General features: G+C 41.0%; 1 long non-coding RNA gene across 3 annotated transcripts in view; it reads right to left on the bottom strand.

Annotated features, from left to right (window-relative positions):
* Positions 1–24,796, bottom strand: part of LOC106021483 — a 153,818-nt gene that overhangs the window by 12,425 nt on the left and 116,597 nt on the right. For all 3 annotated transcript variants that reach the window (XR_005881362.1, XR_005881363.1, XR_005881364.1), the window contains one exon: positions 5,263–5,324. This is a non-coding gene — a long non-coding RNA (uncharacterized LOC106021483). The remainder of the gene's footprint in view (positions 1–5,262; positions 5,325–24,796) is intronic.

Genomic DNA, 24,796 nt, shown 5'->3' with positions numbered 1-24,796 from the left:
AGCTCCAGGTCCAAGAATCCAACAGAATGCACGTGGCACAGAGACAAATACACATAAATTAAAAAAAACAAGTCTTATTAAAAAAGAGTTTAACAGAAAGGTAATCATTTGTAAAAGTAACCATGTAGCAAGTTGGGGAAAAAGACAATCTTGAAATACTTTGTTTATTCTCAAATATACTGAGACTATAGGAGGCTTATAAGTATATTGTGAGAGACAAGGAGACCAAGAGTTTAGTTTAACTCCCTATCACCAAATCCCACTTTTGAAATGTGCACTTGACTCCACTGGAAATAGATCAGGTGATGAACTGTTGAAATACACACATACACACACACACACACACACACACACACACACACACACACAGCATCTGAGAAAAACGTGGGTTTCTATGCCACAGGGGAGCTCCTTCAGCCCGTTGCTTTCTAGAAAGCCCTATGTGTAATTACCCTTTCTCTTCAGAAATGGTGTCCTTTGATGCTATCTTCCCTTTGATGAGTTCTATGTTTAATCGGGACTACAATAAAAGGTAAGGGGAAATTAGATACTCAAATTGCTTCTCAGCTGAAAATTGTAGGGCAGAAAATTGCAGTGGAAATCATAGAAAATGTTCAAGCATGCCAAGGGCTCAGTAGTATTTTTACCATAAGCACCATACAATAGTCCTCAGCTCACCCTGCCTTAATGATGTATGGTAGAATGTAGTCAGAGCAAGTGTAAATACATAGACTGAATAAACACAGACCTAGTTGATGCACTGTTTTATTGCAATATTCTCCAATATCCACCAGGAGCTGCATTTCTCAGACTCAAACAATGCTGTAAATGAAAAGAAGGGTCTGTAACAACTGCAATATGGACTTCCAGCAAAATCTTATACTAAAGGCCAGGAATACCAATCCAGTGCAACTTGGAAGATAGGGAAGTCCCCTATTCAACCTCTCTCTCTTACAGTAAATGTAAAAGACCCTGACATCTTCTAGTTATAATTAGCTCATTATATGGGGTCTGCATATATATACTAACACACACATACACACTCTCTCACACACACACACACACACACGTACACGTACACATACACACACAAATAAATGGGACAGAATGAAAGACATTAAGAATCACCTGAACAAAAGAACCTAAGAATCACCTAAGAACAAAAGAAAGTAAATAAGTCCATGAAGCAAAGTGAGCACTAATCAAAAGATTCCAAATAGGCAGTGGGGCTAATGCAGAATCACATAGTCCTAGTGTCTTACCCACTTATGCCAAGCTAGGAATTCTTATCAAAATTAATCTGAAACTTTTGTGGATTTTTAAAGCTGATTGTCCTCACATCATTTTATATTAAATAAACTATTAGAAATTTCTGTTCCATAGCAATCCGCATAGAATACAGATCTAAGCCTCTTTCTAAATATACATGCATACACTGCTGACTGCTACAATAATAATAATAGACATGACTACCACTGATGCCTACAGAACATTATAGTCAACAGCTGCAGAAAACAGTCTTGACACATGTGCAATGGAACACTGACTAAAACCAATCATATTCCAAGTCAAGATTTCTCAATACATTCGGGTGACTAAAATCATTTACAGTATTTTCTCTCACCACCATGGAAATCATCTAGGAAAATATATATATATTTATAAGATATGTATAAATATATATATGATAAATCTCCGAGTACGTGTGTGATATAAAAAGGAATATATGTGGTCTCTTTCCTTGATTCCTGGTTCCTGGTGCAGAGGTTCAAAAACCCATATCACCCACCAAACGGGTCACACACATAGAGATACACTCATCACATTAAAAAAAAAAACCTAATACTAAAGAAACAGGAATGAGGTTGGGGGAGGGGGAGAATGGATCCAGAAGTCAGGGTGAATATGATCAAAATGCACTATATGTGTGTGTGTGTATGAAATTATAACAAGATTGTATGTGAAAAACGTTTGCCATCTCCCCATACACTGTTCATATTGTAGCGCTTTTAATAACTGTGCCATCTCTTCCCAATATGTGGGTTGCCTTTTTGTCTTGCAGACTGTGTCCTTTGCCTTAAAGAAGCTTCTCAGTTTCAGGAGGTACCATTTATTCATTGTCGACCTCAGTGTTTGTACTACTGGTATTATGTTCAGGAAGCTGTCTCCTGTACCAATCATTCAAGGGTACCTCCCACTTTCTCTTCTAACAGGTTCAGTGTGGCTGGATTTATGTTGAGGTCTTTGATCCATTTGGACTTCAGTTTTGTGCATGGCGATAGACATGGATCTATCTGCAGTCTTCTACATGCCAGCATCCAGTTATGCCAGCACCATTTGTTGAAGATGCTTTCCTTTTTCCATTGCATAATTATAGCTTCTTTGTCAAAGATCAGGTGTTCATAGGTTTGTGGATTAACCTCAGGATGTTCAATTCGATTCCATTGGTCTACCTGTCTATTTTTGTGCCAATACCAAGCTGTTTCCAGGACTATAGCTCTATAATAGGGCTTGAAGTCAGGGATGGTGATGCTTCCAGACCTTGCTTTTTTGAGCAGGATTGTCTTCACTATCCCAAGTTTTTTGTTTTTCCATATAAAGTTCAGAATTTGTTCTTTCAAGGTCTGTGAAGAATTGTGCTGTGATTTTGATGGGGATTATATTGAGTATGTCGATTGCTTTTGGCAGGATTACCATTGATACTACATTGATCCTACAGAGGGATGATCTCCAAAATTTACAAAGAACTCAAGAAGCAAGTCTCCAAAGGACTAAAGGATCCAATTAAAAAGTGGGGGAATGAACTAAATAGAGAATTCTCAATAGAGGAGGCTAAAATGGCTTAGAGACACTTACAAAAGTGCTCAACGTCCTTAGCCATTAGGGAAATGCAAATTAAAACATCTCTGAGATATCATCTTACTCCTGTCAGAATGGCTACAATCAAAAACACCAATGACAGTTTATCCTGGAGAGGATGTGGAGAAAGGGAAGACTACTCCATTGCTGATGGGAGTGCAAACTTGCACAGCCACTTTGGAAATCAGTATGGAGATTCCTCAGGAAAATGGGACTCAGTCTACCATAAGACCCAGCAATTTCTCTCTTCAGCATATACCCAAAAGATGCCTATTTATACATCAAGGATGTCTGTTCCACTATATTCATAGCAGCATTATTTGTAATAGCTAGATCCTGGAAGCAACCTGGATGCCCCACAACTGAAGAGTGGATAGAGAAAATGTGCACAATGGAGTACTACTCAGCAGGAAAAAAAACAATGGAATCTTTAAATTTGCAGGCAAATGGATGGCACTAGAAGAAACCATCCTGAGAGAGATAATCCAGTCACAAAAGGACAAACATGGTATGTACTCACTCATATATGGATTTTAGACATGGATCAGGGGAATGGCAGCCTACAATCCCAGTGCCAGTGAGTTTGGGAAACAGAGAGGTTCCCAAGAGATATGCACAATATCCCAGAGAAGTGGAATGAGGCAAGATCTCCTGAGCAGATTGGGAACATCAGGGTAGGGGAAAGGGAACCAGGAAAAAGAGAGGGGGAGAAGAAGGCAAGGGGAACAGGAAGGTTGAGTTGAGGTAAGAAGAGAGGAGAGCAGGATGAGAGATACCATAATAGATGGAGTCATTGTAAGTTTGAGGAGAGAGCTGACGCTAGTGAGATCTCCAGAGATCTACAAGGATAACACCAACTGGCAAACTAAGCAATAGCTGAGAGACTACATTAATAGCCCCTCCCTGATGATAAGGTTGATGACTACCCTATATGCCATCCTAGAACCTTCATCCAGGGACTGATGGAAGCAGAGGCAGATACCCATAGCTAAACACTGAACTGAACTCCTGGAATCCAGTGACAGAGATGGAGGAGTGATGAGCAAAGGGTTCAAGACCGTGCTGGTGAAACCCACAAAGACAGCTGACTGGACAAGGGGGAGCTCTTGAACCCCAGACTGATGGCTGAGAGGCCAATAGAGGACTGATCCAGACTCCATGAATGTAGTGTCAGTGAAGAGGCCTCAGAAATCTCTGGAGCCTTTGGTAGTAGATCGGTGTTTACCACGATGCATGAATGAACTTTGGGAGCCCATTCCACATAGAGGAATGCTCTTTCAGCCTGGATACATGGGGAAGAGCCTAGGTCCTGCCCTGGATGAAATGACAGACTCTGGAGATCCCCCCAAGGAGGGCCTTTCCCTCCCTGGGAAATGATGTGGGGATTGGGTGGGAGGCTGGAGTGGGTACTGGTGGAGGGACAAGGGAGGAGGGGTGGGAGAGGGAGCTGGAATTGACATGTGAAGCATGCATGTTTCTAATTTAAATAAAACATATATTGAGAAAAAAATAACTGTGCCAACAGCATACCTAGGTTTATGGTAGTGAGATGACTCGTGTGGAACCCTTGAATGGTATAAAGAAAGGGGGCTTCTTGTTTTAGGAAACCCACACTCCAGATGACAGACTCAGAGCTATCAGCCCATGGCTCAATCTCCAGGAAAAACACTATCCAACTATGTAGCTGATATTTATTAAACTCTGTCTACATAATGAAGCTTTAGCAAAAACTGCCCACAGAAGTCAAGAGAGTGTCCTGGTTGGGGAATACATAGATTTTCTGTGAGAGTAGTCATCCTGACTCAGTAGAATAGAGACTACCATGTTAACTACTCCTACAGAATCCCCCTGTGTTTACAAACACACTGAATGACAGCAGGCCCCATGCCCAGCAGTAGAGGGCCAACACAAAATAAACTCAGTGATATGTTTGGAGGTGCTTTTGTCTCATGGTGATTTGTCTAGACATTTTTTTAACCTTACAGGTCTTTTGCTTATATGTATTATGTTTCCTAGTTGTATGTTTTTGTGGCATTGTGCCTGTAAACATGTGTGCATCTCTAAATCTGTATGTGTGTCATGTTCTTCTTTGGCTTTTCTTTTCTATTTATTTGTTTGTCTTATTCTGGTTTGGTTTTGTTGCATTTTAGCTCATTATTTTAGGTACCTGTTTGTTTTCTAATGAGGGAGAGTAAGAAGAAGTGTGTATTTCAGTGGGTGGGAATGTGGGAGGGATTGCAGTAGGGGAACCATATCAAGTTGTATTGTATAAAAATCTATTTTCAATTACAAAAATAAAAGTCAGTACCCAAAAAAGAATAGCATTGAAAATGTCATAAATTTTGATGAAATCAAATATAATCAACAAAGGCATTCAAATTAAGAAAGAATAAACATACTTACCAGGAGACTTAAGAAACTAAGACATGAGTCAGCCATGGTGATGCACACTTTCAGTTCCAGAGCTTGAGAGACAGAGACAGGAGAATCACAAGTTTGACCCAGTAATGAGACCCTTCCTTAAAAAAATAGTTAAGAAGAAAAATCAAAATAAAGGATTCCTTGGAGTAATTATATGCCCATAAACTTGAAAATCCATAAAATTTCAAGTATATGATCATCAATTTTAAAAGAGCCATCTGAGGGAGGAAATGTATATTCAAAATTAAATTGAATTCATATTTTAAAATCTTATCATGAAGAAAACTCCAGTTCTGGGTGGCTTTAGAGTTAATTTTTATAAACATTCAAAAATCATGTAGATTGGGTTGGGGGACTGAGGGGCCTGGTGGGGAGGGAAGGGGAGGAGGGGAGGGAGAGGGACCTGGGATTGACATGTGAAACAAGCTTGTTTCTAACTTAAATTAAAAAAGAAGAAGAGGAAGAAGAAAAGTAATGACAAAATAATAAAAAAAATCAGATAATTGTGATTATTTTTCAAAGAATCACAAAATGAGAATGATCTCCCAACTCACAGTAGAATTTCATTACTAAACCGAAGAGTCCAATGTGAGACTCTGAATACAGATTCATTTTAAATGTGGAACAAAATCCAGTATATGGAATGGTAGATTATTTCATGGCTTATACTATAAATGAAAAGTTATTTTAGTGCTGGACCATGAGATGGTGGGAAAGGATTAGGTAAGCTGCCCATTCAACTCATTCGTTTATACTCAAGGTGGAAGTCTAAAATGGATCGCACATACACCGAATCAGGGGCTGAGTGACAATTCCTGTATGGCATCACTGAATACCCTGGAGGGACTGGGACTCACTGAGTACCCTGGAGGGACTTGTAGCTATTATAACATCTTTATCTTTACCTGGCTTGAGGGATCAGAGTGTCATCTCCTTTCACATCTCATAATTACAAGCATTTTCCTCACCCAAATCCCAGTGTGTATCAACCATTATTACAGGCAATCTTGATTTTAAGGGACCATTTCCAGGATCCTCCTATTATAACTATTAATCTGTAGGCACACAGTTTGCATTTCTCATGATTGTCAGCCAAAACCTGGACTGAGAAGGTGGGACCTTAAATGCTCCAGTGGAAGCAGAAAGGCAAGAGGAATCCTGTACCGTTCATCACCATGGTACTGGCGTCTCCATCAGTTCACATCTTTGGTTAAACTGATGTGCCCTCATGACTGAATTAAGTCCTCTTTCTGTGCCTCGTCAGTTCCTGGGCTGGCATTACAGCCTCCTTAAAGACTTCAGTATTAGGTTTTCCAGAGTAGCAGACACAGTAAAGTGTGTGTGTGTGTGTGTGTGTGTGTGTGTGTGTGTGTGTGTGTGTGAGAGAGAGAGAGAGACAGAGACAGAGACAGAGAGACAGAGAGAGACAGGGGGGGGAGACATCAAAGGTCACACTTCAGAATCCATGTTTTTTTGTTCAGGGTCTCTCACTGACCTGGGCCTCAATAAATCTATTAGACTGTCTGGCCAGTGAACCCAGAGATTCTTCTAACTTCCCCATCACTGAGATTACAAATATTTGAACATGGTTCCACATTTTTACATTGGTTCTGGGGATGAAACTCTGGTCCTTGTGTTTCAGTGGTAAGCACACTGTTTATATTCTAGCTCCCCAGCCAGTGATCTTCCAGATACAGCTTCTCAAACACACCCAGAAGCAATGTTTTATCAGTTATCTGGCCACTTGTGATCTCCGTAAATCGTAACATTACACACACACACACACACACACACACACACACACACACAAATCTATCTTGGACAACCGTATTTAACACTATGGCGATGTCAAACCTGCCTCAAGAATTTAAACTGATACAGAATTTTTTTAGCTTATTGGAAAATAAACTACGTTTTTTGAAAAATGATAACAATGTTCACCTAACATTATCAAGGCCAGTTCTAAAGTGTAGTTAGTGTGCATGAGACTTTAAAAACACCCTCCTTATCCTGTGCCTGCTCCGGGTCTCTGGACATACTCACATTTTCCCTAGGATTCTGCACCAAGTTTGCAATACTGAGTAACATGCTAAGCTGTTGCCAAGTCTTTTCTTAACTGTTTCTTCAGCTGAACATGAGGGGTTTTTTTTGGTTTGGTTTGGTTTGGTTTGGTTTTTACGAGACAGGGTCAGCCCAGCCTCGAACTCACAGAGATCCGCCTGTCTCTGCCTCCCGAGTGCTGGGATTAAAGGCGTGCGCCACCACCGCCCGGCTGAACATGAGGTTATTAATGTCGATTATAGCATCATTATAAGCACATAATATCTAGAGTCTGAAACCAGTTCTGGCTCATTGCTTATGCTTCACTGACATCTATTACTTATGGAATGGGCATGAGGTAGGTCATACATATGCCGGAAACAATATTCCATCATTGACAAATAACTTGAGAATCAAAAGATGAGAAAATCATATCCTTTGCCATTCAGAATCTTTAGTTCTTGTTGCCATTTCCATATTATAAAAGAATAAGGGTCTCTCAAAGTGACAACTGTTTAATAAATCCTAGAGACCTATAGTTGAACTATCATTCAGGAATTTATGTGAAGTCTTTTGACACCCATGCCTTCTGTCTACTCCTTAAGCTAACACAGTCAGACATTAACATAACTGTGACAGCCTTTAAACCCATGGTTCTGAGTTTTAAAGGCCCCCACTAGATTCAATATGAGGACTTTATAGTATGTGAAATAGCACAATGAGTAGCTTATTCTTTTTATTGGTTAAGCCGAAATCATCACTTCTTTGCTTACCTCATCCTATGGAACTCTAACTTTTTTAATCTTTTTTTTAACCTGAGAGGAGAATTTTCAGCAGCTTTCTTCCCATAATCTACAATGAAGCCACATCCAAGTTTTTTGCAAGTAATGGCCTCAAGGTACAATCATTACGATTTACACTTATGAGACCTTGCATAGCTATAAAAAGCCAGCTGAGAAAACACAGAGCTTTAGCAAATGCTCAGAGAGACCCACGTAGTGACTCAGGGTATGCAGCCACCTCAGAACTCTTTTCTCTTAGTTAAAAGAAAGTTGATAAGACTTTTCAGCTATTTCAAGAATTTGAACTTTCAAAGATCATATTTAAAAGTCTAGAGGTTTTCTCTTATCATTCTTGGCCTTTTTTACAGAGTCCCTTCTATGTCATCAACAAGGAATTGTTGTAGGGATTTCCTAAAAGAACATTATTTTTCTTCTCATAGCATTGAATTTTGTTATAATGGTCCCATGGTATATCATGAAAAAAAGTAAAAATTTACTAGGATTTATCCTTCCTGTGGTGTGACTAATTTTTTGTCGCATCTATTTACATTCTCTGATAGTCCCCTTTACAACTATAGCAAATGACAGCTGATACTATTTCAACACAGATGGTTATAGGTTGTACTCATTCATAAGTGAGCTACTGAAAAAGGTTTGTTTGTTTGTTTGTTTGTTTGTTTGTTTGTTCCAAAGACCAGTGGTTCTGAGGCTTGGTTGTACATTAACATTGCCTGGGAAATTTTTCTTTTTACTTGGGACTATCTGCATTTAATATCCTGAAATTGTGATTTAGTTGACCTGGGGCATGGAGTCAGCAACAGTGTTACTCTGTGACTTCTGCTCCTCCCTACTCTGACTCCAGATATAGGAAGAGGCATAATGTGGTAGAAACTAAAAATTTAAGAGTCAACAAAACTGTCAGGTTGTCCTTACCTGGGAAGTCCATATTCTTCCTCAGTGAATGTAACCACAATATGAGGTAAATGCTTGTTTGCTTAAGGGATTTTTGAGGATTTCGGTGGTCACGGTAGTTGACACCTCAGCAGCATTCCACCCTAGATGATTAATCTAGGACTGACTTTCAAACTTGGTCAGATGTAAGAACTGCCTCAGAAACTTTTAGAACTTTGAATGCCCTAGCCACACCACAGGCCAATTAAATCACAAACTCTGGATTTTTTTGGGTAGGGGGTTTGTTTTGTTTTGTTTTTTATTACTTAAATTTTAAATAGCTTGCTTCACATGTCAATCCCAGTTCCCGCTCCCTCCCCTCCTCCCGCAACCCCCCACCATCCCCCCCTAGCCTCCCACCCTATCCCCACTTCCTTCCACATAGGGGATATCTAGAGTCTGTCATTACACTCAGGGCAGGGTCCAGGCACTCCCCTAAGAGTCCAGGCTGAGAGAGCATCCCTCTTTGTGTTATGGACACACGAAGTCCGTTTGTGCGCCAGGGATAAACACTGATCTACTGCCCAGGGCCCCATAGGTTGCCCAGGCCTCCTCACTGACTCTCACACTCAGGGGGGTCTGGATCAGTCCCATGCTGGCCTCCCAGCTGTCAGTCTGGGGTCCAAGATCTCTCCCTTGTTCTCCTGGTTTTGCCAGCCCTTTCTTTGCCAACTTGCCTATTGCTCCTCTCTCTGTGTCACTGTATTCCAGGAGTTCAGTTCAGTGTTTAACTGTGGGTGTTTGCCTCTGCTTCCATCAGTCACTGGATGAAGGCTCCAGGATGGTTATAGACACCAAGTTCATTATCAGGAATGGGCATTTAAGGTGGTCTCTCCACTATTGCTTAGCTTGCCAGTTGGTGTCATCCCTTTAGGTCACTTCTCACTGGTGCCAGATCTGTCTTCTAACCTATGATTCCCTCTTCCCCCTATCTACCCCCCCACTCAACCTTCCTGTTCCCCCATGACCTACTCTCTCTTCCTCTTCTCCCCCTCTCTTCTTCCCAGCTCCCACTCCCCCCCCCACCCCTTGCCATGTTCCCAATCTGTTCAGAAGATCTTGCCTCATTTCTCTTCTCTGAGGTACCGTCACAGTTAAAAGGAAAATTTTCCCAGGTAATGCTAATGTACAACCAAGCCTCAGAACCACTGACTTTGGTAATAAACAAACAAACAAACAAACCCTTTCAGTAACTCGCTTATGAATGAGCACATGATCCAATTCTTGCCAAAAGTGATGTGGGGGTGGGATGGGGCAGGAGACACGCCATATGGGGGCTGTAGGAAAGCTTAAGAATGACCTCGCTTCACCAAAGGCACACAGAGACAAGGGACTTCTAAAAGATCGAGACTGAAAAGACCCGAAAGAGACAGAGCTGCTGCATAAGGGGAAAATGGAACCAAGGTGTCAGCAAGCGCTCCACATCGCCATGCTCTTGTTGTAGCAAACAAACCTTCAGATTCCCTGTTACAAACTGAAGCAAACGAAAGTGCTTTTCTGTGAATGAGCAATGCTGATTTTACTTCTGGGTGTTGCTACTTTAGCGCAATGGTTTCCAAGCCTGGCTGTCTGCTAGAGTGAGAAGTATTTGGGGAACCTTAAAAATACTGGTTCTTGAACCTCTCCTTAGACACACCAAATCAGTATTTCTAGAAACAAAGCCTAAGGGTGCATGTTTTTTACAAAGGTCACCAGAGGACTTTTAGCCATTAGTCTGTACATGTTTTAAGTAACTACTTTTCAATAAAGAGAAAAGGAATGGGAGTTGCAAAATGGAGAGAACGTCGCACAATATTTAGTATGTCTCTACTATCTCACTCACATAGAAATTGAAGCCTAAGGAAGTAAAATGGCATGTTTCTGTAATACCAATAAAAAATGTATGCATGCATGCACATTTGGACTCCTGGGAACTAGATATCACCTTTCATTTTGTGTCACCAGTTTAAGAAACTGGTTGATGATTTGTGGATCCTATGTTTTAGGTGAACCATATGGAATTTTTCTGGGATAGATCCTAAGATATATTCATCTATTGTTTGCTTAATATGAAGCTAATTGTTTTGCATGTTACTTATCTTCAAAGACCTTATGAATTGCTTCTACTGGAATTTCCTGCCCTTTTCTCTGCTGGGGCTGGATGCCATTGGAAATCAGTGGTCTGGAGATGAGAAGTGTATTTGGAAATAGTTCAAACAATATCTTCTGTCTGCTTTGTTTGATTTGCCTCTCCTAACATGCTCTTAAATTTTCCATTGGCTTTTTCCCCTTCCTTATGATTCTTTAGCATTTTACTGAAACAATTTTAGGTGATTTAGATATATGAACTTGTGTTTAGATAGACAGTTCTTATCTCACATGGTGTGTGTAGTATGTCCATTTATGTTATATGTTATGTGTTATATGTTATATGATAACCCTCTATCCAGCCCAAGCACTAAAGAAAAGTACATTTTCATTTTCCCTTTCATTTTGAAAGGAAATGGATCAAATAAATGTTCTAAATAGATGTTCTCGTCAATTAAGTTCTCACCTATAGTTGAACCATGCATGGCTATTGTGTGGAAAAATTCAGCATGCTGTCTCTGAAAAGTACTAGCATCGTCTCCACATTCGATATCAAATTTGACATTGATTGTCTCTGACTGTGGCTCTTCAATCCAGCCTTATTTTTTATGGATTTCTTACCAGCTGAGAATCTGAAGAGTGAGTGTATTACCTTGGAGTTAGTTATCTTGAGGCTGTACACTGGGAAGATTCATTCTCTATTATGTCTGTGAGATAAAAAAAATGTTTGCAAATAATCTCAAACTGTCAGTGTTTTCAGTTATTCTATTGGGTTTTGACCCCATGTACGTCTAATCAACAGCATTTGAGTTAGTAAATCTCAATACATAGGTAGACTCTAAAACTGCAAGGAAAACAAGCCAGGAAAGGAAACTCATTCAACAAATGGAAGTCTTATGTAAGGAAAGGTGAGATGGAAAAGTGAGAACATGGAAAGATAATGGAGTGCCTAAAAATTCAAGAAATCTGAGAGACCGTCACATTGATGTAGTATCTTAGTACAGCGAATGTTTATAACAGCCAGAGAGTGAAGTCTAAATTGGTGTCTCCTAAAGTATGTTCTTCAGAACAAAAATTATACAAGGTTTCAAATAAACTTACATAAAAATAAGGTGATAATGGAAAAGATAGTGAGTATCTTCACTTGTTTTCTGTGGGTGAAATAAATACCATCACCAAAAGCAACTCAAAGAGGAGACACTTCAGTTTGCAGGTTACAGTCTACCACCCAGCTAAGGAAGGAGCAGAAACCATGGAGGACAGCTAATTACTGGCTTCCTTGGCTACCTTCCTTATACAGTCCAGGCCCGCCCAGGGATGACACTGACTACAGTGGGCTGGGCCCTCATATATTGATTAACAACCAAGGAAATGCCCCCCGTAGACATGCCAGTCTGATGGGATGGACTCCTTACCTGGATTTCCTCTTTTCAGATATGTCTAGATTTAAGTCAAGTTGACAAGAGCTAAACCAACCCAATGGTCAAGTAATAGTGTGGAGAAAAAAGAAGGAAAGTAGATTAAATGGGGTCATAAAAGTTAATCTTGATTGTCACTGGATTGTATTAAAAGACCAGAAAATTAGCAAGTATATTGTGGGTATATCTGTCAGATTATTTCTAGAAAAAGAATGGCACATGGGTCAGGGAACTCAGTGCCAGACATGGACCCACTTGAGTATGTGTGGCACTGCCCAAGGGTGAGATCAATGAGGAAACAGCATAGCAATGAGCAAACCTGCCTACACACAGACTCCTTCCTTTTTAGCATGTGTGTGCTTCTGCTTTTCTTGCTGATCACCTACAGATAGGTGACGCCAGCTTTTCAGAATCTCAGTGTGAACTGACTGTGGCAACTCTCTAGGAGCCCAACACGACCCACTACAAGCAGGGCTGAACAGCATCTTTGGCCCCTCTTACTCCGAGATTTCCAAATGCTTAGTCTGAGAAGATACTCACTTTTGAACTCTCCAGAGCTCCGGCAACCTTTTCCCTGTGTAAGCCAGTTTCCAGTCTCCTCCAGTCAGGCAAGTGCTCTATTGGTTCTGTTTCTCTGGGGAACCCAGATGAACATAAGGTCTAATTCGAGTGTGCAGCACTCTGCTGTACACCATGACTAGTACAGAGTGAAGCTTTTCCAGACATGTTACTGTGTGATTATTCTTTATTGAGGCTTTTCACTACAGTGAACTTGACTTAAAGGTGACAAAGTTCCACGGTGTGAGGTGAAATGAAGTAGATGTCTTAAAGTAGGAGAGAAGTCCAGAGCCTAATGTCCAGAACTTCCCAGGACAACCAGCCTTCTAGATAAGCAATATCATAAGGGTCTGTCCATCAACTATGGCACCCAGGTACACCAGAACCATACACTTGAGTCACTGAGGACCCTCAACATTCATTATTGAAAATGCATTCCTCAGTAACAGAAATGGCCACTATGAATTCTTTTTATAATCTATATAACTTATTTGATTTCATTCTTATTTAAATGTCTACTTCTGTTTCAACTCATATGCACACACTCACACTTCTTTACACCTCCACACAAGGACTCATCTTTCCACTCTGTATCCAACAACTGAGCTCACTTGTTACTGTTGTTGATGTCATGAGTTCGTGAGCCAACTCTCCTACAAAGAGCTGGCCCTTGACCATATGAACAAGGTACTGTATAACAGAATCAAAATGAGGCTCCTGTCTCTCATTCCAACTTTCTCTTCAAGCATTAAGACCGTAAGTGGCATTCATTGTGTCTTGTACTATGTAAAGCACTTCTGCACAATCTCTTCCCTTTAGAACAGCTGTCGGAAGCAGCATTATTATCTCCATTTCACAGGCAAGGAAATTGAGTGGGAGACTTAAAATGACTTCTCAGCATCATGTAGTTGACTCCCAATAGTAAGTACTACAGCTTAATGGAAGTCAAGGGAAGAGCATCAATGAGCTCAAGAGAACAATAGAAAAGAACAGTAACAGTTACACCTGACAATGGATTCATTGTAAGTATCTAAAAAGCCCAAGGTAGCATCTACTTCTCTCCCCACCTTCTCTCTCTCTCTCTTAAAAAATATTCTTCTAAATCCCCTATTTTCGTCAATGGCTAATTACACGAATCTCCTATAAAAATAATCACATCCAATATAGGCATGCATTAGGATGGGTAGGTGAGAAAGGTCCTAATGACTATGCAATCAAACCCTTGGAGTTATAAGTTGTTAACCCAACCATGGCTAAAACCCCCAAATACAAAATTAATGCATTAATGGTGTTTACGTTTTTTATTACCTTGTAATTATGTCATTCCTGTGATTGTTTTTCTTTTCATGCTGGCCTATAAAATGTTGCTGCCTCAACCTGTTCAAATCTACATTTGCAGGATTAGGACTATTGATGTGTTGCCAATTTCCATGAAAGGGAAGCTGAAAGCACTGAACTCATTTATTTGATAGCTAAAATCCTTCATTAATTTGATGTCTGGCATTCCTGGCTGTGCTCTTCTCGGTGGGGTTGTTCTGCATTTTGAATAACAGTATGCCCTTTTGTGATTTTTTTTTAAAAAGTGTTTTGAAGCTAGCTGTGGAAAAGATTTTACACTTCATTAGCATAACTTACATAAGTGTGCATTTGACCAGAGAATGGATTTATTGCCCTGTGCACAATGCCTCTGTATCTCCTCTTTCTTTTGAAACAACCTTTTTAGTTACTTATTCAAATGAACATTTTCCATGTTATTTATTCCCTTGCTATAAGAGTTTTCATCCAAGGGATTTTTTAAAAATCTTTTCTTATTTTTTTTTGAGTGTTCCCAGTGCTATCAGGGTATGGATACACGTATGGAAGCATAGCTAAGTCCACATTCCAAGACGTAAAAGTTCGTGGGTTGTTGTGCCCCCCCCCACAGGACTGATTATAGGCTCCCTGAGAAAGGTAAGACTTTTAATAGGATCAGTTTGTAAAAAGTCCATTTTCTAGCCATTTTCTTAGAAACTAGTCTCAGACCTAAAATGACCTACATATGCATGGATATTTTTTAAATGCCCTATCTTGATGTGAGGGCCTTGGGCTGCTCAGTGCTCATAGACCACGGGAGTGGCAGCCCACACACATGAACTCTGCCTTTGGTTTCAGAATCACTTCATTCTTTTGTAACAAAGAAAAAGTAAATAAATACATATGTTTCTTGCAGTGTCAATAAACTATTTAGTATTGAAAAAAATATCCTGATAGCAGAGAAAGTAGGAATAGCCTGGAACGCATTGGCACAGGAGACTACTTCCTAAATAGAGCACCAGTAGCACGGACACTGAGAGCAACAATAAATAAATGGGACCTCCTGAACCTGAGAAGCTTCTGTAAGGCAAAGGACATGGTCAATAAGACAAAACAGTAGCCTACAGAACAGGAAAAGACATTCACCAACCCTACATCTGACAGAGGACTGGTCTCCAAAATTTATAAAGAACTCAAGAAATTAGACATCAAAATACAAAATAACCCAATTGAAAAAAAAGACTACATGCAATATAATCCCAGTACATGAGCTAGCTTATTGGAGCCCATTCCCTATGGTAGGATGCCATGTTCAGTCTTAATGTGTGGGAGAGGGGCTGTGCCCTGCCCAAACCTATCATACCAGGCTGTGCTGACTCCTCATGGGAGCCCTTACCTGTGAGGAGGAGCGGACTGGGGATGTGATAGGGAGGAGGTGAGGGAGCTGGGAGGAGTTATGAAAGGGAAAAGTGTGGTTGGAATGTAAAATGAAATAAAATTTAAAAATTCTATATAAAAGAACATTTGTTTGCATATGGAAGCAGGAAGTGGATACTAAAATATATTAACTTGGGCTTCTTTTGTAAAATAATGGGCTCATCATTTTAAAATATTTATTTCATTTAAAATTATGCACTGTGTATTTATCTGCGGGAGGCATATATGTATGTGAGAGGCCAGAAGATGGTGTTGGGTCCCCTGCAGTAGAGCTACAGGTGGTGACCTGATATGGATGCTGGGAAGGAACTTGGGTAGTCTGAAAGAACAATGTGCACTCTCATCTCATCCCCCATCCTCCAATGTGCACTCTCATCCCCCATCCTCCAATGTGCACTCTCATCCCCCATCCTCCAATGTGCACTCTCATCTCATCCCCCATCCTCCAATGTGCACTCTCATCCCCCATCCTCCAATGTGCACTCTCATCTCATCCCCCATCCTCCAATGTGCACTCTCATCCCCCATCCTCCAATGTGCATTCTCATCTCATCCCCCATCCTCCAATGCGCACTCTCATCCCCCATCCTCCAATGTGCACTCTCATCTCATCTCCCCATCCTCCAATGTGCACTCTCATCCCCCATCCTCCAATGTGCACTCTCATCTCATCTCCCCATCCTCCAATGTACACTGTCATCTCATCTCCCCATCCTCCAATGTGCACTCTCATCTCATCTCCCCATCCTCCAATGTGCACTGTCATCTCATCTCCCCATCCTCCAATGTGCACTGTCATCTCATCTCCCCATCCTCCAATGTGCACTGTCATCTCATCTCCCCATCCTCCAATGTGCACTCTCATCCCCCATCCTCCAATGTGCACTGTCATCTCATCTCCCCATCCTCCAATGTGCACTCTCATCTCATCTCCCCATCCTCCAATGTGCACTCTCATCTCATTTCCCCATCCTCCAATGTGCACTCTCATCCCCCATCCTCCAATGTGCACTCTCATCTCATCTCCCCATCCTCCAATGTGCACTCTCATCCCCCATCCTCCAATGTGCACTCTCATCTCATCTCCCCATCCTCCAATGTGCACTCTCATCTCATCCCCCATCCTCCAATGTACACTCTCATCTCATCTCCCCATCCTCCAATGTGCACTCTCATCTCATCTCCCCATCCTCCAATGTACACTCTCATCTCATCTCCCCATCCTCCAATATGCACTCTCATCTCATCTCCCTATCCTCCAATCTACACTCTCATCTCATCTCCCTATCCTCCAATGTGCACTCTCATCCCCATCCTCCAATGTGCACTCTCATCCCCCATCCTCCAATGTGCACTCTCATCTCATCCCCCATCCTCCAATGTGCACTCTCATCATCTCCCCATCCTCCAATGTGCACTGTCATCTCCCCATCCTCCAAAATGCTACACTTCCATTATGATATTTTAGAGTATGTAAATCTCTATAGCTTATATGTAATACAAATTTTGTGCATGTGTTCGTGTGTGTGTGTGTGTGTGTGTGTGTGTGTGTGCATGTGTTTCTTTGCCTTTGAACATGAACCCAATAGTCCTCATTATTCAACATAAGAAAATTCCTTAAGGAACCATCGGACAAGTGATTAACCTTGTTCAGAATTATTTTTGAGAATAACACAAACAGCTAAATTGTTAATAGGCATTTCTTGTTGAGCTTGGCCCCTATGTTTATCTATTCTGCTACAAACAAGTTCTAGACCATTCTTGCTTTGACCTTGTAATCTACTACTTTCCCATCAAAGCAGCATTGTATTAGAACATCCCAGGTCTTTCCTTGACAAAAACATCTCAATCAGCTTTCCTGTGTTCTACTCTCCTTTCCCTCCTTTGTGCAGAGAACTTGGTCTTGGGGTGTCTTGTGCCAACACCAGTCCTTCCATTGTTTATAAAGCCAAAGTTCAAAATGCTGGGGGGGATGGGGAGAGCATGAGTGAAGCTTGATGATCTGCATGTGCTTAACTTCAAAACTATCGACTCAGTTTTCACCTGAGAAATGGGAATATCTACTTCATGGAAGGTCATGGGCATTAAGCAAAGACAAATGGAAAGGCTGGTACAGTGCCAGTGCATAGACAGAGTTAAAACAAGCCAGGCCCACTCACTCTTCCCACCAAGGCTTCCTTCAGTGCCTGCCCTCCCCAGCCAAGCAATGCAAGCCAGTGCTGGCTGACAGCAGGGTCTGGATCTCATCTGTCTTTTTGTCCGAACTACCAGTTTCCAAAGATCTCCCTCTCTTCCCTCCCCCTCCCCCATTTCATTGACTCTCCAGACACTAATGGCTACAGTTTAAATCTGAAGTGTCTGTCCAAAGTCCCTCGTGTTAAAATTGGGATTGCAAGTCCTAAGGCACTGGTCTGTAGAAAAATCCCAGCCACTGCCTTGTTGATCATAGACATTGCACAGGAGTTTTTAAAGGATGCCCTCTCTCTTGTAATTGTGTATTCATTCAACCAACACATTGCACCACACACTGGGATAGATAAGAAGAGGAAAATTCACAGACTGGGTTAAAGAAAATGTCTCAAATTAAGCATACATGTTAAAAGCTGGATGCTGCTTCTTTGGTCTAAAATAGTTGTTTTGTACTAGCTCTTGGAAGATGCAAGATCGAGTTGTAGAAAATATATATGGTTTGCCTATGAAGAAATGATAATGTGGGGATGGAGAGATAGCTTGGTGGGAAAGAGCACTTGTTGCTTTTTCAGAAGACTTGGTTGGGTTCTCATCACCCATATGGTAGTTTGCAATCATCTATATGTAACTTCAGTCCTAGAGAATCTAATGCCCTCTTCTGATCTCTGCAAGCACTGCATTCATGCAGTGTACTTAAATGCTAGCAAAACATTCATGCATATAATATAAAACTAAATAATTATTTTTAAACAAGTGAAAATAAGCCCAGTTGACTTCCTCAGATCTTAAAAATTATCATTTTTGAGTGCTTACTATATACCATGCTAAGTTCTTTAAATTTTTACTTCAAATAAACTTCACAGCAGTTATACTTTGCATAAAATAAACTGAATCTCCACATAACAAATGAAGAAGCTGAGTGTAGTAGAGTTATTTGTTATAAGTCACATCATGCATGGCAAAAAGGGACTCAACTTCTTCAAAATTGTATTAATTCCTTGATAATTTAATGCAACGTATTTTTTTTGCTTTTTACGAGACAGGGTTTCTCTGTATTGTTTTGGAGACTGTCGGTCCAGCCCGACCTCGAACTCACAGAGATCTGCCTGCCTCTGCCTCCCGAGTGCTGGGCTTAAAGGCGTGCGCCACCACCACCGCCCGGCCTCATGCAACGCATTTTGATCATGTTCACTGCCAATTCTTCCCGTTAACTCCTACCAGATCAGTTCCCACCTCCCCGTTTTGTATCATTTTCTTTTTATTAATAACTCACCAACACCAATTTGTGCTGTACATACACTTCTGGTGTGGGGCCATCGACTGGGGCATGGCAAACCTACGGGGAGCCACATCCATAAATAAAATCCCATAAGCCATCGATTCTCCTCAGCACCTCAGTTAAGAGTAGAAGCTCACAAACCGTTTTCTACCTCTTACTAAAATGTTGACTGGCCTGATGTTGCGCAGGCAACCATAGCTGCTGTGAATTAATGAACGCAGAAGACACCGCTTCATTCTGGTCCTTCCTGACCTCTGTGTCTTACAGCCTTCCCACGCCCTCTTCTGCGATGGCTCCCGAGCCTCTGAGATGTGATGTCAATGTCCTGTTTGTGACTGAGCGCTCCTCTGCCATTTCTTCTCTGCACTTGGACTAGTTATGGATTTCTGCATTACCTGCCACCCACTGCACGAAGTTACTTCTCTGACAAGGTCTGAGAGACAGTTACACTAAACTACAGGGTGAGGCACGTGTTTATAGGCAGTTTGAAATAAATAGTAATAGGTTCACCCTTGGGACCTGTAAGCTCCCCAACCATGTGACCTTAACCAGACTTACAGTACCAAGCATGTGTTTCCCTCCTGTAGAGCAGGCCTTAAATCCAATCAGAAAGTGGTTGGTTACCTCCATAACATCTGTGCCACTAGTACACCTATGGGCATATATATCTAGCCGTGCTAGTCATGTAACATCTGTCTAGCCTTTAGGAACACATAGCAAGTGTTTCTGGCTCCTGACCTCCCTCGTTTCACCTCCCTGGTGATTCCAGGAGACAAATGTGCCTCTTGTCATGTACAACAACTGACACTGGCTTATGTACACAGTCTTCTCAAGAAACACTTTTGTTCCTCGGTAAGATCCTAAGTGGCATGGGGGCTAGTGATTATAGAATGAGGTGAATTCAGAGTTATGTTGTCACCTGAGCTGATGCTGAGAACAAAGAGAGGGTAGTTATTTAGTGGTCTCTGGACACAATGTAGAAAGCATGTATTTATAATTTTACCCACCCTCCTTTTAGTCTACTGCCATTTGTAAGGCGTGATACTCCTTATCTTTCCATTAATAAATCTCATGTGGTATTTTGAAAGAAAATGGCCCCCAAATAGAGTGGCAAATTAGGAGGTGTGGCCTTGTTGGAGGAAGTATGTTATTGTGGAGGCAGGCTTTGAAGTCTCAAGTCATGCCCCGTGAGACAAACCACTTCCTGTTGCCTGCCTACCAAAATTTACAACTCTCAACTCCAGCACCATGTCTGCCTGAACACTGCTGTGTCTCACCATGATGATAATGACTAAACCTTTGAAAATGCAAGTCAGCCCAATTCAATGTATTTCCTTTATAGGAATTGCCACAGTCATGGTGAATCTTCACAGCAATGAAAACCCTAACTAAGACACCTCCCATAGTTTGAGACAAGAATTATTGTTCAGGATCTGAGTTGGGGGTGAACCATGGAATAGAAAAATCAGATAGGCTAGTCTTGTCCATAGTGATCCCCTGGGCAAAATACAAATGACAACTTCTCTTCCATGACCTGAGCCATTCTTCTCCCATGTGCTCTCAATCCTATACCATGGGGATCCTTGAAATTCATATGTGCACACTCCAGCTCATATGTCCACTGTCTGCCCATGTCTGGTGTAAATGGACCTTTACTTTATTTTTTGGTTCGGAATGTACCCAATGGAAGCATGGTGCATCTTTGGGAGGAGGAGCAGAGAATATGCTTCCTGCATCCATGTGGGACAATGTCTCAGAGCATGGTCTAGAGAAAAAATGCATGGGGTCAGGCCGAATCTGCCTTCCCTCAGTCTCCCAGCCCTGTGAGAAGGACACCATGGGAAAACACTTTCACAGTCCTATGAAATGTGGAGCCAAAAAGTGGCCCTAAATCTTGCTATGAACTGTTTTCCAGAATGAGGAAATGAAAACTTGGATGTGGATGCTATGTGGGCCATTCAGAAAAGGAAATGAGTACGAAGAAGATGTGGAGTTTGAAGCAGTGTCAGATCCAGAACTTCAGCACTGTATAGGTTATCCTATTGGGTCTCTGTAGGAAATAATAGCAGGTTATCCAAAATAACTGTCTTGGAGCTCTGGAAAAACTTCATTAGAGTTTAAAAGAAAGCCTTCAGGCAGGCAAGCTGCAAATCTCAGTAGCTTTCTGGAGGGGCAGAACAGAGATCAGGGAGTAAGACAACCATGTTGTTTTGAGTTAAACTGGAAATTTTTTAATACAAATATTTTTTGAAAGTACGTCCTCAGAGGCCTTTTCCTGTAGTTAGGGCCAGTTCTTCCTTCAACCACTACCAAAAGAGTCACATAAACTTTCTAACCCCCAGAACCCTGACCTCTAAAGCCAAGAATGAGGCTGATCAAATGATAGCAAAGTTGTGAGGGCGTCTGTCTGTTGTGCAGGGCTGTCAAAAGTGACGCTTGTTGAATTGAAAGAAAATTGAGGTTTTTGTGAGAAAGGTAACCAGAGACCTCCTCTTATCATAATAGGTCCTCATCCAAGTAGCTTTCCAGTCTGGACTGCTTTGTGGAAAATGAGTATTCTCTTTCCTAGCAGTTCAAAGACCAAAATGAACACCAAGGAATCATTTACTATTGATACCTCTGTGTTATAATTATTCCATTTGAAGATTAGCTTCATTTATTTAGGCCCTTACGTTTAAACGTGGAGAACTGCGTGTCAAAATATGAGGAATGCTGAGTTAGAGTTTTTCAGATTTCATTTTTATGCCTTTTGTGTCTGAAGTCTCTAAATTGAAGAAGTTAGGGATTCTTATCAGTTCTGTACCTCAGGCTTTAGGTTAAAAAAATAATAATTTCACCAAAACAGGTGAAATTTGAATCCTGATATATGTATAAAATAATGGCAGAGATGAAATTGTAATTTATTTTTAATCGTAGTAGGGTGCATAATAAAATTTACAGGCTTAGCTCTGTAATTTGGGGGGAATAGAACAGTCATGTTAAGGGTAGTCATATAGTGAAACAAATCTCTAAAACTTTTTATCATGCAGACTGAACCTCTGTACCCATCGAAAAACTGTTTCCCACCTGCTCCCTGTTCCCTGGCAATCGTCACCTTACTTAGTGTTGCTTTTAGTTTGACTACATACCTCAAATGGATGGGATCTCACAGTGGGACATTTCTTCTTGGCTAGCTCATTTCCTTTGGTGTGATGTCCTCCTGATTCATCCATGCTGCACAGCATGTAACACGATTTCCATCCCTCTTCATGCAAGTACACTATTCTTTCTTCATCCTCTCACCCACCAGTGGTTATTTTGGTTGTTTCCATCTTTGGGCAATTATGAATAGCACAGCTGTTAAATGCGGATGTACAAATACCAGCTGTCATGTCCAATTGCCTTTTATAATGAGAAGGTCTGTGTGCATGCAGAACCATAATGAAAGCATTCAAACCTGATAAAGATTTTATAAACAAATTTATGTACAACTTGAACTTTTTTAAGTGGAAGCTCAATATTTTGCTTTTGGCACACCAATAACAAATTGTTTTAGGTGAGCATACTCATCAATAACTACTTTGATTTTGTTTGTAATCTATTTCGTAGTGATTTTTCTCTGATAATGGGAAATGATGTCTATTAGAAATTAAATGGGATTTTTCTCTTATCGGAGGGAAGGTACCTTTGACATATTCTCAGGATGTATTCCAAAACACAAAATGTAATCACAAACAGATAATATACATGCCTACATGTATATTTTTCTGTATTCTAAACCCATATTTCTTATTATGTATTTAGTGCTAGTTTTATATTATTAACTCCATGTTCTAATATATTTCCTGTTAAAGCTTAGTTTTATTTCATTGGGTTCTTTTGCTCTCAGTGCTTCTGCATGTGAGCAGTCACCAGAAGACAGGACTACATCATTACTTTGCACATATTTTTCCTTTAATTCTCACACAGCTAGGAAGGATTGTTTCTCACAACTGGATAAAATGAGACTCCAAGTCTAAGTCAAGTTCTCCAAGGATACAAGGGTAAAAACCGGGATCCAATGATACCACCAACTGATCTTGGTTGCTTGCTATTTATTTTTAAAATCTGCCTATTAGAAGCCATATCGTAGTTCTGTTTACCTCACCAGTATATTCGAGGTCCTGACTGATTGTTTTACCGCATATGAACAAGAGTTACATTAAGTTTGAACCCTATGAAGGGGCTGTCCTTTCTCATCTAGCTGTCTGCCTCCAGGTTGTGTATGCTGTGTTGGGAAGCACTGGTCTTCTCTAACTTCTATCTTAAGTGTTTAGAGTAGAATGAAACTGTTACGAGAATAAGGACAAAGTGTCAGGCTAATGTTTGGGAAATAAAGGTCTGAACTTGTGAATGCAACCTATATTCTGCCGATAACCCTGAAGTGACCTGTGCAGCAGGTCTCCAGGCCTATGGGTGAGCTAGTATGGAACCTGAGCAGTGTTCTAGGAATCCTCCAAATATTCCTCCCATGCCCCAAATCCAAGCAGGGCAACAAACTTTCTCTGCCATCTTTCCGCCCATCTTCGGCACAACCTGAAGGCTGGTTGGAAGCTCTCACAGAGTGCTAATCTTGCAGGCTTTCCTGCCCTCACAGTCCCTCTGCCCTTCTGAAAACACAAAACTCGCAGTTGAAGCAAGTAACTTTTTTCCCTTGGGGAAGTGAAGCCAAACACTAGCTCATCTCTGCGTGCCTGTAATTAAATCTGGTGTGCAGGTCACCAGTGCCACTGGGTCAGGAGACAGACAAAAAGAGATGTGAAAGAAATGGCATTTGTTTATTGGATGGCCCTGGTGTTTCTCTGAGAGGAAGGTCCTGGCAGCCACACAGTGGAGTCCCTGTGACCGGAATGCTCGTGCTTCTCACGATCTGCCAGTTGGCTCCAAAATTCTTCCAGATCAAGGGCTATCTGGCTCACTCAGCCCTTGAAACTGAAGCCTTTTGCTGGTGATCTGTGGCCGCCCCAAGAGATATTTTCCTACCTCACCACCTCAGATTCTAAACAGCAAAGCAGCTCATCCTTGACTGTGCACCACACTCAACTGGAGGGCCGAGGAAAACCTATGAATTCTACCCCAAGGATTTTGATTTAGTCAGGCCTCTAGTTATTCATTTTCCTAATTATCCTCTACTCTTAGTAACTTTTAATAATATAATATTATAATCTTATTACTCAGGATACCTAGTCAGGAGGATCAAGAGTTCAAGGCCACCTTGGGTGATTTAGCAAGGTTTTGTCTCAAAACATAACATAATACAATGTGTTATTATTAACTGTGGTCATTGTCTTACAATGGTACTCTCGAACTTACCACCCAGGCATACTTTGGCCAAGGTCTTCTAAAGTCACACCTCTCTCTCTGACCCCTGATAACTATTTTTACTCTGTTTTTGTGAATTCAAAAATGTTAGGTTACATATGTACATTAGATAAATCAATATCTGTCTTTTTGTGTTTGGTTATTTGGTTTAGCATAATGAA

This window comes from Mesocricetus auratus, unplaced genomic scaffold (genome assembly GCF_017639785.1).
Source record: "Mesocricetus auratus isolate SY011 unplaced genomic scaffold, BCM_Maur_2.0 Super-Scaffold_100014, whole genome shotgun sequence".
NCBI classification, from domain to species: domain Eukaryota; kingdom Metazoa; phylum Chordata; class Mammalia; order Rodentia; family Cricetidae; genus Mesocricetus; species Mesocricetus auratus.
This window is presented reverse-complemented; position numbering and strand designations above follow the sequence as displayed.